Consider the following 13,666-nt stretch of genomic DNA (forward strand, 5'->3'; position numbering starts at 1 on the left):
TTTTTGTCACCCTATTTATATTGTTGTTTAGTCCTAGTTGCGTATTTTTCACCTTCACTGTTCCTTCATGTTGCCCATTGTCATCACTGATGTTGTTGTTGTTGTCTGCTGTCTATTTATCTGCTGTCTATTTATTTGTGGATTTTTTTTTTTTTTTGTCTTGCTATCTCCTGTCTTTGCCTTTCTATTCATATTTATATTCATATTTATTTCCTTTTTTGACATTATAACTGTTACGCTGCGGTGACAAAGAAATTTCCCCTATGGGGATCAGTAAAGTTTCTCTTATCTGATATGTTTGAGTAAAACAAGTTCTAAGTGAAGGGAAGTCCAATTTCTCAACATTTGAAAGTCCCAGATGCTCTGATTGCTTGAATTGCTTGAAACTCAAAGACAGGGATATACTTAGGAATGGAGGTGGATTTATCCAAATCATCTCATTTAAATGAGTCACAACTAGTTATCATGAACCCACTATGGACAACAATGGACAACAATACAATGCCTCTGTAGTGGCACCGGCAACAAAACAAGATATGCAGCAGGATGGAAAGTGACTGAAAATGACTAAGTGTATTAGTTCTGGGCTCTGGACCTTGGAAGTAAAAAGGAAAATGGTCTGCAGATGGAGGTGATAAAGTTGAACACAGAGCCTCTATTATTGCCCTGGCCTCGCCAAAACTACAATCGGTGCCGATATCGTGCATGATAATCTATTTATAGAGCTTGCACCAACTATCAATTGAACACATAACAGTCAAGAAAACAACCAACAATATAAAACACCGGATAGGCCTCCATATAAACGTACACTCATAGATGCAAACAATATCAGTGTGGAGATAAAAATGCTATAACTATAACAATAGTCATACATCTGCAGGGAATCACACTTTCATTAGCATTTTAGCAAATAGCTTCTGCCTGCGGCCGCAACCTCATTATGGGATATTCACAAGTATGCTTCCCCCCTCTGCAGATATCATCGGCATTGCGTTTTCTTTTCTTTTCAGTGCCCATGGAACTACCTGGCATCTCCTTCTTCAACATCAGAGTTTGAAGTAAGTTTTTTCTCATACACCTAAATTCCTTCATTCATTCCTTGAGTCAGTCATTCATTCGTTCTCTATACTGCTTACCCTGCACTCAGGACCACTGGGCAAGAGCGAGGCTCATGCTGGACGGTCTTCAGTCGACCACAGGGCCGCCTATAGAGGCATGCACACATTCACTCTCGTATTTGTATATCTGGCCAATAGGGTCTTCAATCAACCCACCACATGCTTTTGCACCGTGAGAGGAAATTAATCATTTATTCATTCTTTTCTGAATTGAGCAGCTCCTTATTGCTTCCGATTTAAACATGGCAGTGAATACATGGTATATCTGTGAAGGCTCTCAGCCACCAAGGTCAATCATGTCAAAACTTATAGCAACTGAACTTAGTTTCAGTCCTTGAATATGTTTCATCTTTCATCTGAGTCTTCTGGATACATTGTACCTGGTATTACTTCTTTTCCTTCTCCCCATCAGTATCACCAGATGGCACCAAATTAAAGAGGGGACACTTTTGGATGTGGCTTGGCCACATGTGTCTTCTTGTATAGCTCCTCATCAAGGCTGCAATCAGCACACCTGCCTGCCACCTTCACATCAGCCCCCCCGCCCGGATAATATCCTTATTCTCATTTCCCCGACCTCGCCAGATTGTCACCTCTTCTCATGTGGTTCGGCATGTATTCAGCTAACTCTTCCTCCCCTCCTGCCTGGCTTCTGCCGCTCCAGTATTTACCTCTTGCTGTAAACGCAAATCCAACCCAACCTGACCCCCGTTATGGTGTCTGAACTGCCAACTGTAATCTGCATAAAAATCAAACTGAAGTCTTCTACACAGCGTCCTGTGCCTGCAGATGGGCCCACATGAAACCTGAACCTGACAGCGAACCTTTTGATTTCAACAGTTGTTTGCGAATCACCAAAAAGCCTGGTCTTTCTAACGAGAGTTTTTTTTTTAATCCTTTTAATATTCAGACTCTCATCAGGCGTACGCACTCTAAGTCAGTTTGCCTCTCCTGCTTTGATAATTTTGTTCAACAGGCTTCCTTATTAGACTTACAATCTTCCTGTTGTGCATCCTCCCTCCGGGGATAAGCAAATTAAAATGGGGAAACAGTTTCGATGTCTTTGGGCCACAGCGGAACCTTGACATGAGTTTAATTCGTTCTTTGACCAAGATCGTAAATCAATTTGTTTTAAAAAAAAAAAAAAAATTCTGCATTGAACATTAAAATGAATCGCTACGCTGCTGATCCGTTCCAGCCCAACCTTTAAAATAAGAAAAATGTACGCAGTAAACAACAAATAACATAGAAAAAAATAATACATGATAAAAGAGAATGTAAAGAAATGACCTGGTTTTATTAAGCGAATTTACCGTGAAGATTGGATGAAGAGTTTTTCATTTCATGCTCTATCCTTTTTCTTAACTTACTTGCTATACACTTAATGCTACAATGTATTGCTAATTTCACTTTGTCACAATGCAGTATATCACTGCGACAGGGTGAATGTCAGCCTTCATATTAAAATGACCAATGGCTGCATCAAATAATCATAGATGCGTTGTACCTTCTCACAGACGTCGGTCACGGTATTTCACCAACAACAACTTCTCCATCTCTTCATGGACAAGTCGACAACTTGCACATCCCCGTGAGGTTTTTGATGATTTTCGCCGGGCTACTTAGAGGCGGGCGACTGTTTTTAAGCACCTCTTGATAGTTGGCGGCCACGTCGGTGTCGAACGCTCATTCTGCTCGTTCGTAACACAGATCTCGGCTTGTATCACGAAGCAGAAACGACTTTGTTAAAAAACAAAACTCGTAATTCAGGGCACTAATAAGTCAAGCTACGCTGTAATTGTAATCGGAACCAGATGAGTCAAGATTACACAACGAATAAATGAATTCTGCTCTGTTTGTGATGTCACTCTGTTTAGCCTGTAAACATTGGTTTAGTTATTTACAACCTCACACGCTGTATGCCATCATCCCATCATATCACAGCTCAAACTCAGACCAAACCTTTTTTTATTAGAAGCTAATAAAACTAAACTTGTGAAAGCTTGTGAAAGTAGTTTGACAGGCCGGAGATAACTAGGTAGTAAGGCAGTTCCTTAAATGCCAGTCATTGAACAACCCCATGGATCTAAGCAATCAATTCTTATTATAAGAATCCAAGATAAACATTCAGCTCTGATACAACCCATACTCCTTAACCACGTTTATACCAGCCGGATCTGGCCTCTTGGGGATGTCACGGAGAAGTCTTCGTCTGCAACAAGCAGGCTATTATGGAGAGAACGGCCAACCGGTTATTTCTTACAAAGCCGATTCTCACAATACATCTGGGAGAAAACCAAGCTTGCAGAGTCTGGGTAGCAGCACCAGGTTGGGCAATCCTGGTGACAGAGAGAACTCGACATCCCAGAGGAGGGCAATGGTGAAATGGCTCTCTACATCCCTGAGCACTGGGACCACGGAAAATGGATCTGGTAAATTATCAGGATTTTTGAGGGGCATTTACAATCTCGTCTTTTTGCTCCTTTTGGTTTACGGAATCACGATCATCACACAAATGCAGCTGAGCAATGCTCAGGTGCAGCTCGGAGACACGCGTGTGCAGCTGGAAGAAACTTTCATGCAGATAAGAGAGACACACATGCAGCTTAAGGACACGAACAGTCAGCTGACCAAGGTCCAACGGGTGATGCAGTCACTCAAAGATCTCATGGACAAGCACATGCCTTATTCACACAATATACCAAACTTTGCCTCGGACTCGCTGGGTGCCAGAGTGTTACACATATCGGAGAGGTATATCGAGAAAGAGGAAAGCCAGTGGACCGATTTCCTTCATGGTTGGTTTTCATCTGAGCCCCCTGCCCCACGTGAACCGCCCAAAAGCGTGATCCTCCAAGGCTTTTCGTCTCTGCAGCCAGGTAACTGCTGGTGTTTCTCGGGTGACCAAGGCTACGCAATTATTTCCCTGTCCCAGGGAATCTCCATCAGTCACGTCACACTAGGTCACACAACGAAGAGCCGTTCCAACTCTGGCAAGATCGCGAGTGCGCCGAGGAAGTTCTCTGTCTTCGGAATGAAGACGGTGAGGGGCCAAACCACATATTTGGGAACGCTCACCTACGATCAGGATGGCTCTTCGTTTCAGACGTTCACAATATCAAATCCAGACAACGTCGTCTTCAGATATGTGAATTTGCAGATAGAAAGTAACTGGGGCCATGACAGATACACTTGCCTTTACAGCTTCAAGGTTCATGGCAAACTCTCCAAGTAACGGCAATGATCATACGGTAACGTTTGCCAAAGACAAGCTGGCGATAGGCAATGTTTTTGACTTCCTTTAAAACATTGAAGAGCGCATATAATGATGCATGTGGTGTTACTAAACTTTCTTGTTCCTCTTTACTTTAACTGTAACAAGGATGGGACAGCTTGTTTACAATTTACTCTTTCAAATAGCCGGCAAATTTGCCTAAAGTGAGGTACAACTAAGAGTTTGGTCATACGGGGGCGCATCCAGTGGGTCAAGTACACTTGACATAACGGCTGACATCATATAGGGTCAGAACCCTGTCTTGACCTACGTGTGTGTGTGGGCTTTGCCAAGAGGAGGAAGTTGTGATGTCAGCAAAATAAGTGTACACTGTGATGATGTAAGTGGGGATGACATAAGCAAACGAATCATTGTGTGTCTGTGTGTCCCCCACCACACTGAAGAGGGCATTTTTGTTTCCACATGGGGAGGCATATATTGTTTCAGTGTGAGCATCTATATATATTTTTTTTTCCATTTTGATCTTACAATGTTTGTTTTTATGTCTGTTGTTGTTTGTGCCCAACAGAGAGACTGTTTTTCCACACTTGGGGACTATGTTCCAATTTTCTGTTTGCTCATGACAAATTTGAATTGTGACATATTTATTCTATCGCTTAGAAATTAACAATATAACAATATTAAAATATAACAACTAGGCATATGTGTGAACCGTAAACTTGCAGAAAGAGAGCCAGGAGGACCTGGAGGAGAAATAACCACGCTATCTCGGCTTGCCACTGATTAATTTAATTTTCGCAAATGTATTCAATTTATTTAAATGAAACCTCATTTGCTGAGAAAACAGATCTGATAAGATGTTAGCAGTGGGAGAAGTGCAGCTGGGATATTTGCATTCTCTAGAACATTTCTCAGTGAGCTTTAAAATCATCGTTACAACCCCTACTGCAGAGAAGGCAAATAGATCTGACGAAGAGGGACATCACGAAGAGTTTCAGGATGTCAGATGATGAAAATTGGTGGCTCAATTAAATATCGGAGCCAGACTTATTGCCAGGTCTGCCTTTGACAACAGCCTGACTTATTTTTCTCAAAGTACCATGATGATAACTACGTTGCTGAAACATTAAGATTCATCGTTGAGATAGCACTTTATTGATAAATTGCTACATGTAGCAAAATTACATATGAGCTAATGTTATCTATATCTTGTTCATATTTAGATATATTGTTCTTTTATATATTTTTCTTTTATATGTATTGAGGTTTAATTGATCATTTGCACATGTTTTTTTATTGTTTTGATTCTGATATTGATTTTATTTGTTACTAACATTTTTATCACTGCGTTCTGTTTGGTCATGGCATCATCTAAACACAATAAACACCGCCATTGACAATAATATAAATTGAACTCTACATTTTGAAACTACTTTGTGTTTTGCCATAATATTTTTGCAATTGATCCCAGATCCTCTCACATACAATCAGAAGTGGAATTTGGCTATGGGATGAAATTTAAAATGAGTTTCCTGTGTTGACTGTTAGCATTGATGCAGAGATTTTTGAAACATAGATGTGAATTAGAGCTGAACACAATGTCAGACAAGGAGTAACAATTCATTTATATGATAATTGCTCAAATTTGATTTATTTAAAAAAGTTTTGGGTCTACTCTATCACAATAGCGTACATATAAGTCAATGATTCGATTTAATAAAAAACTTCCACTGCTACAATGCGACAACTTCCACATGCAGCTTTCACTGGTGGTAGAAACGAAACACAAATTTGTGATTTATCAACTTGTTTTAGTCCCAGTCTAGATTTTAGCAGAATGCGAAGTCTCGCATTGAGACCACTCCTTGGCTTAAGTGGGCAAATTTTTGCCAGAATAGGACCATTGCGGGATTAGAATAAAAGCCAAGCTCTGCTTCTAATGCGCAACTAGAGAATCAGATCATCAAAGTTACCTCCAACAGTCTATTAGACTTAATCACACATGGACTGTGGGCAGGGATGCATTTGAATGTGTGCTGCAAAAATGCTGAATTGGGAATGCCCTGCTTCAGGGATATAAAGGAGCTTTTAGATTAATGGGCAGTGATATTCATCTGAACTACTAAAGACTAGTAATCGTTCTCTCAGCAGGCAGTGTGCAATGCAGAATATGAAGGAGGTAGGGAGTCTATATGGAAAGCCTCTGACTGTTACTGATCGCCCAGTGGTTTTCTTTCACTCTCCTGCTGTGATTCTGTGATTTCCCACAAAGCAACAGGCATTGCAGACCCAGAGCTCGACCAGCTGCATCCCATTTGGCAATCAATCACCTGCAAATAATCAGTAATGGGTGATTTTGAGTCATCCTTGGTGGAAGGCATCATGGGTATGATCACAGTTCAAAAGTATTCAAAATATGAAAATAAGTTATCCCTTTATTTTTCAAGATAGTAAAGTCCCTGTCACTTAGCTATTTGTTTGGAATCGCGGGCCTCGGGCGCAAAGATCCTCCTACAGACCACACAATCACTTTGAATTCATCAACATCTGTTTTAACTGTTAACGTTCAAACGGCAAGGATTTTCTTGCAGGATGGCAGGAGGGGACCCAGCTTTGATCAGGTAATAATTTCATGAATTTATTTTATCCTAGAAAACTGTGCCAATACCTTGTTTTTTTAATGTTATCTTGGAAGTAGTCCATTTATTGGCCAGAGTGAGCAGTGGATGTTATGCAGATTAAGTTATAAATATGTGTTTCCCTGTCATATTCTTATATATTATCATTTTCTACTGCCACAGCTTGATAGTGCAGATTTATTTACAAAAGTTTAGATGGAACTGAATGACAGCTGAAACCCAAGCTAAGCTCTTTTATGGTTGCAACAGAAGTGCGCTTTGAACCGTCCACTGACAACAGTCCTTAAGCTTGACAACTTTCCTGATCTTCTTTTGTTTGACATTGGCAACATCCTGGTGGTTTGGCCAAGGTCCTGGCCAAAGAATGTGGAAACAGGTTTTGTGGGACTCTGCAGCTGGGCTGTTGATTCTTTTGAGATAACTTGATACCGTAGGTGAGGACATTACCGTTTGTAACGCAAACCAGAGACCTTCATACATGTATGGACAAACATGATCATTTCAAAGACCTGCCATTGATTGAGTTTCAAAGAGTGCACTTAGTTTGGAAAAGATCAGGAGCTGAAAAGCTGCTCTCTGAAATGCTGCCAGTTGAAAGGAGCTATGCTGGGCTTACACAAAAAGATTTTCATGGTCTCAGAGTAAAAACAAAGTCCGAAGGATACCTTAAGAGTTTACTGGAGTCGTGGCACACTCCTGTCGTCTCGACCGTTAAGTAAAAGGTGGTTATCCTTTTCCTAGTCTCTGGCTTATGACTATAAAATGTTTTCGATGGTCTTTCAGTCTTTACAGTGATGTAACACAATCAACAACCAATAAATGATCTCTAAAAAATCCTGAAACCTGGTAGACAAAATCCCCACAGCGTTATCGTAGGCAGTTTGGATTAATAGAAAACCAAAGGACATCTGGACTGTCCAGAAAGCAGATTTGACAGTGGCTCTGTGGGTGAACATCCTGGCTTGTACGATGTCACCTCTCCAACTTATGACCAAGGGGTGAAGGAAAAACAAAGGAGGAGAAAAAGCAGAGACTGTGCAAATACCCAGTAAAATCATTACATGGTGGTTATAAAAAAATGCTGAAAGAATCTAGTTGTAGTTTCTTAAACAGTGACTCTGTAAGATTCCGTGTTTGTAAAATCTCAGCCTGAGACTCGGCTGCCACCAAAAAACTTGTCTTCAGATCTGAGCAGGTATGAGATGATGGATTTTCTACAAGTCATTTCAAGGTTGTCTGATGTATGGGGAGCTCTACCCTGCACTAACTCTCTGATACATACACTCATTCCAAAACATTATAAGTTCAACCTCTTTAGCACCAAGTAGGGAGTCCTTAGTTTTCATAGTATCTTCCTCTTTTGAAAAATCACCTTAATAGAAAACACTCCCTAAACTGTACAGGTTACCTTTTTGGATATTTAAAAGGCTTATATGATGACAGTTTTAGCTCAACAAATTGCAGGAAGTACTGAGTGATCTACAATTTCATTGAAATAGAGTACATCTTTCTTATTGGAAATTAACAGATTTCCCTAACTGACTATGTGATTTTAAAAATGCATGAAGGGATAACTTTCCTCCCTTTGGTCTGAGACAAGAGCAGAGTGGTTTGTTATTCTTAAGATGCTCATCATGATATCTCTCTGGCCCAGACTGATAAAAGGCTTTTGAACGCAACACGATGTTCTCAAAGCAGCTATACTGAAAGAAGTGCGTCATCGTCTGCAAAGTGCTAGATAAAAATCTGCACTGGCAATTGAAATGTGGCCAAACTCGTCAAATTAGTGGAAACACTGAAATGATAGACTGCAAAAATCTAATCGATGATAGTTGGCACATGTGACAAGTGGAACTACCTGGGATTCATACAAGTCATTTTTATCCAATAAATCTCATGGCTTCATATACTGACCCTGTACATATTCTAGTCAAGTTTAGCATATTTGATAGTTTTGCTTTGGGTGGCAAAACCAAAACGATTTTAAGCTCTAGAATTCAAATTCCAAGCCAAACAGAGCCCAGTTTAGCATCCAGTCACCTTTCAGTGGAGCTAAAAGGTGTATGTTGACACATTCTTAACCAACCAACCAAAACTGCTTTTCCGTAGCACTTGGACATTTTCAGGAAGTTGACGGAGCTGCCCCACTTTAACACAAACTTTATCAATTCATTGTTTCATAGTTAAAATTATAAAAAAAAAAAAGGACTGGTAGAAATGTAAAACTGCAACTTCAAATTGTGTATAACGGTTCAGATTCAGTATCATTTCTCATACTGTAGAAATTAATTCTTGCCGACTATACATCTTAGATTGCTCTTCTGACTGGTCGTCTTTGTTTGACTGAAGCTCTGAGCCGAGCAGCAGTTCTGTGTGGTTAATGAAGATTTAAGTTGGACGAAAACAAACCATAAACAGAATGCCTTAGAAAATGCAGCTACGAAGACATTTGGGGAACAAGATATATATATATATATATATTTTTTTTTTTTGGAATAATTTGTATTTCATGTCCATAGAAGACGTATGTTTCAGAAACAGCTAATTTTAGAGTACATCAATTTGGTTTTGTTTTGTGGATTGAGTTCCCTTGGGAAATTGGTTACCTAATGAAGCTGTCTTGTCCTTCTAAGACTGATTAGTTTTCAGACATTCTTAGCTGGAGGTTTGTTTGCCATAAAGAATATGAATGTTCTCTGTGCTGACAGATGAGAGCTAGAAATCTACTTCCAACTAATTAGCATAGAATGAAATGCCCTAGACTTTCTAAAAGTCAACTTTAGGTGACGATAAGTTAAACCAACAAGTATGAAATTCTTTGGTTCAAAACCAACTGCAGCCTCTCTCCGAGAGGAGTATGCTTGACACAAGTTCTAATTTTTCCACCGACAAAAACATTGAATTTTCTTCAGTGGTCCTGTGATGACTGGCCCGGGTGAAGCCTTCCTCTTGCTCTCTGTCAGCAAGGATTGGCTCCAGCCATTGGAAATGTAGAATAAATGGAAATGTGGCACATAGATTACACAAATCTAGAAAGCGAAGCAAATAAACTGTACCTGGCTTTTCAGCACCTTTTTGTTTTACAATAAGGATGGATAGCTTCTGCTCACCGAAACAATCTAAGGCGCACTTTTTTTTTTTTTTCCATTTTAGATCTATCTCCAACTGTTGTCTGTTTGGCAGAACAATCTGTTAGTTCCAACTATCATAGCAAGTGATACAGAGCAGATGTGCTAACTTGTATGCAGAGTATCTGTTTCCATGGATTGCAATGGACCTGCTGGTCCTCGTTACAAATTTGAAAGGCAGTCACTGAATGTGTCTGGTAATTTTCTTCAAACCAGAACTGTAAGAATTGGGAGGGGTGAACATCTCTTTGGTAATTACTGGTCTGGCTGTGCAGATAGCAGAAACTCCAAGGTATTGCTTTCCTTTGTTCAGACACCATGATAAAGATTTCTTGTACGCTTCTCTGAAACCAAATTGAATGCAATATTCTTGTTTCTGAGGGTTACTACATGCCACATTACAATGATGAAGTGAAACCCTCTGAAAACCAATTGCAAGGTGTTAATGGTAGCTGCTTTTTGAATCTTGAAGCCCCTCAGCCCATTAATCACAATGTATTTCTCCTGTCACCCCACTTAACTACCAAGCTGATTATTTAATTTTTTTTTATATATACATTTATATTCCCTCCAAGGAATTGTCTTTGGAAGAACCTGCAAACAGAAGGACTTCAAATATGTGAATTTCAACCTTTGAAATTGCAGCAGATATCCCCGATCCCCTCTCACTGGCACAAAATGAAGTGAACAGTTAGTAGCAGCTTCAAGTTAAGTTTTTTCTTTTTTAACATGTCTATAACAAGTAATTACAAATATTTCAGTTTATTTAGGAACTGTAACAATGTTATCAACGAGTGGATCTGAATGTCTTTCTGTACAGCTCTTGAGGTGAGGTCCAATTTTTTTTTTTTTTTTTTTGGTTACTTGTTTTGGCACAAAGTTGTAAAAAATGGTAGCAGGCATAGGAAATCTAGGATAGCAGGTGGCGGGAATTCTGTTTTCCACTGCCTGTGGAAATTCAGGTAGTGAGAGAACTACTATCCCTTATCAGGTCTCCGGTTTAAGTTTGCAACCCTCCATCAAGGGGAGAAATTTATTTAAAAACTATTTCTGAATTCTATATCAAGGTGATTTCTTTTGGATATGTATCCTCGGCAGCTGTTTTATTGCTCTCTCAATGTCAGCTCAAATTGACAGCTTGCCATGATTTTTTTGGGTATGCCCAACCTAAACACACAGACACTCAAGAGGTGAGGGGTTTTCCTAACCAAGGGAGATGAATGTGCTGGGTCCGGGGTTGTGTCACGGGAGAGAGGCCGACTTCTGGAACCAGGAAGTAGCGCGATCGGGGATGGGCGGTTTGGAGATGACGGTCTGCCAGGAAGGGATGGATGGATAGATGGAATCAAGGCGAGGGATCCCTGCGGTGGTACCCTATCTGGACAACCTGGTGCTGAATTGCTGGCAGCAGGCTCCTCTTATCCTCCACCTGATAATCTGCAGGTGTGCACTGCCCCCAGCTGACATCCAAAGCAAGCCCTCTGGTCAAGAACAGAGGTCAGGGGAGATGCGCATAGATGCATAACTCCAGATCCCAACATAGCTGCCTGCCTCCATCCTGTTAGGTCTCATAAAACTCCCTCATGTTGATTAATTTGGTAGCTGAGCAGGCCTCTGACCCATCTACTCCAATATTTTTATAACCTTTATCAGCTTGATGGCAGGTGGGCCTAAAAGTCAGAAGCCTCATATGCTATGAACATTTATACAGGAGAAGCAGTACAAACACCACTGAAGTGAGTGCCTATTAAAGTTGTTAATGGATATTGTTTTGACAACCATACTGATGTCAACTTATTTCATGAAATAATTATCAAGTATCAGTAGTTTGAGAAACTAATATACATTGAACCATAAATGTAATTTTTCATATTTAAGCCGGTATATATGTGGTGGACAAAAACCCGCGTGATTACCGATGCTTATTTTCTATACAGTTTTACAACATTTAACAATGTCATTACTTAGACAGTGAGCTTGTGATCTGATTTCAAGCACACATGCCAAGAATTGAATCATTAGATATTTTGTTCAGTGTTCAACTGCTGCAGACAAAACAAGATTTTTTTTTTTTTTAAGGATCTATCTAACTGCCCATCACAGATCAGCTGAAGTCATTTGGAATCCCAACCTCTTCAGAAACAGCAAGCAGTGTTTGTGTCATTATCAAGTTATGTATTGTCTGCAGATCCATCTGCCCACTCTTTGCATTTTTCACAGCTTCACTTTTCTAAAGCAAGTCTGATGTTGCTTTCAGCATTGACCGTATTATTATTATTTTATTCTCAAAACAAAATAGCTGCGGTTGCCGCAGTTTAAACCCCCAAGGGGACTTAAATGTCAGTAAATGTAGACTCCCTAATTAGGCTCAGCAGAGCAGATCTGTTTCCATTTTGCATTCGTCTGCTTCTTCCTGTCACACACCTTCAAAAGTTTGAGGACCAAAATGCATGCATTATATTTCTTCCAAGTTGTCCTGTAGTAATTTGACATGTTTGTCGATAAAGTTCTGCTCAATTAGGAAAAAGTAGCCTGGATGAAATCCTTGATATACCGTATGCGCATGCATCAAGCTTCAATTGTTTTCTAATTATAGCTGTCGTCACACAACCAGTAATATTGGGCTAAATGTTCCAAATTTGTACCGAACCACTGGTGCTCTACTATACTAGAATGACCGTGTGAATCAATGGCGAGAGTTATTTCATATCAAAAGTGAGAACTGGTACCTCTTGTTCTGCACCCATCCTAAACTGCTTTAGTCTACATGTCACATCTACTAAGGAACTCTTTAAACAAACAAAAAAAAAAAAAAAGATTGTGAGGATTGCATGGATTTAGAATCAGTCTCCAATCAGTCTATCTATCTATACTGGAAAAAAAAAAAAAAAACAGTCTTGTTTTTATCCTTCCTCAGACAAGTTTTAGCATTAATTGTCGTGTTTATCACCTCTTGGCTGTGACCTTTTTCTATAAAACTGCTTGCTCAAAAATCAAAGCGCTTTCTTTTATCTGACCGCATATCTCCTGGAGGTACCATCTTGTATCATGTCTACCATCTAGGTTGTCCTGTTTCATTACAGAGGAGCAAATTAATACTTTGATGCTATAAAATTGAAGTCAAGCTGCCTATATAAATGCTGTTATTCCTTGATACATTTATTTATTTATTTCTTTTTTCAAGGAGTTCCAGGTTTTAAGCTTAAGCAAAAACTTTTAGACAAACACCAAAGCTTAGCTTGAAGTGAATTTTGGCTCCAAAATAAAAAGGACATCCAGAGTTCAGGGAACGGATTAAACCATTTTAATTTACTTTTCCCTGCGTGGCTTGTCAGCATTTTTTAGCGAGGTCATAACCCTTCTTCTGCTCTTTGTGGTTTTGAATGGGACTGTCATGGTTCGATAGTGGTGTCTTCAGTGTGTAAATCATAGACAATCTAACTTAATCTGGAGCTGTAAAAGAAATACGGTTAAAATGTCCTTTTTTTTTTTTTTTTATTTTTTACAGTGAGCTCAAGATTTCTAGCTGAAGGCCATACATGG

Source organism: Fistularia commersonii, chromosome 33, assembly GCF_037954325.1.
Source record: "Fistularia commersonii isolate RoL2024-O1a breed Wild chromosome 33, RoL_Fcom_v1.0, whole genome shotgun sequence".
Lineage (NCBI taxonomy): Eukaryota > Metazoa > Chordata > Actinopteri > Syngnathiformes > Fistulariidae > Fistularia > Fistularia commersonii.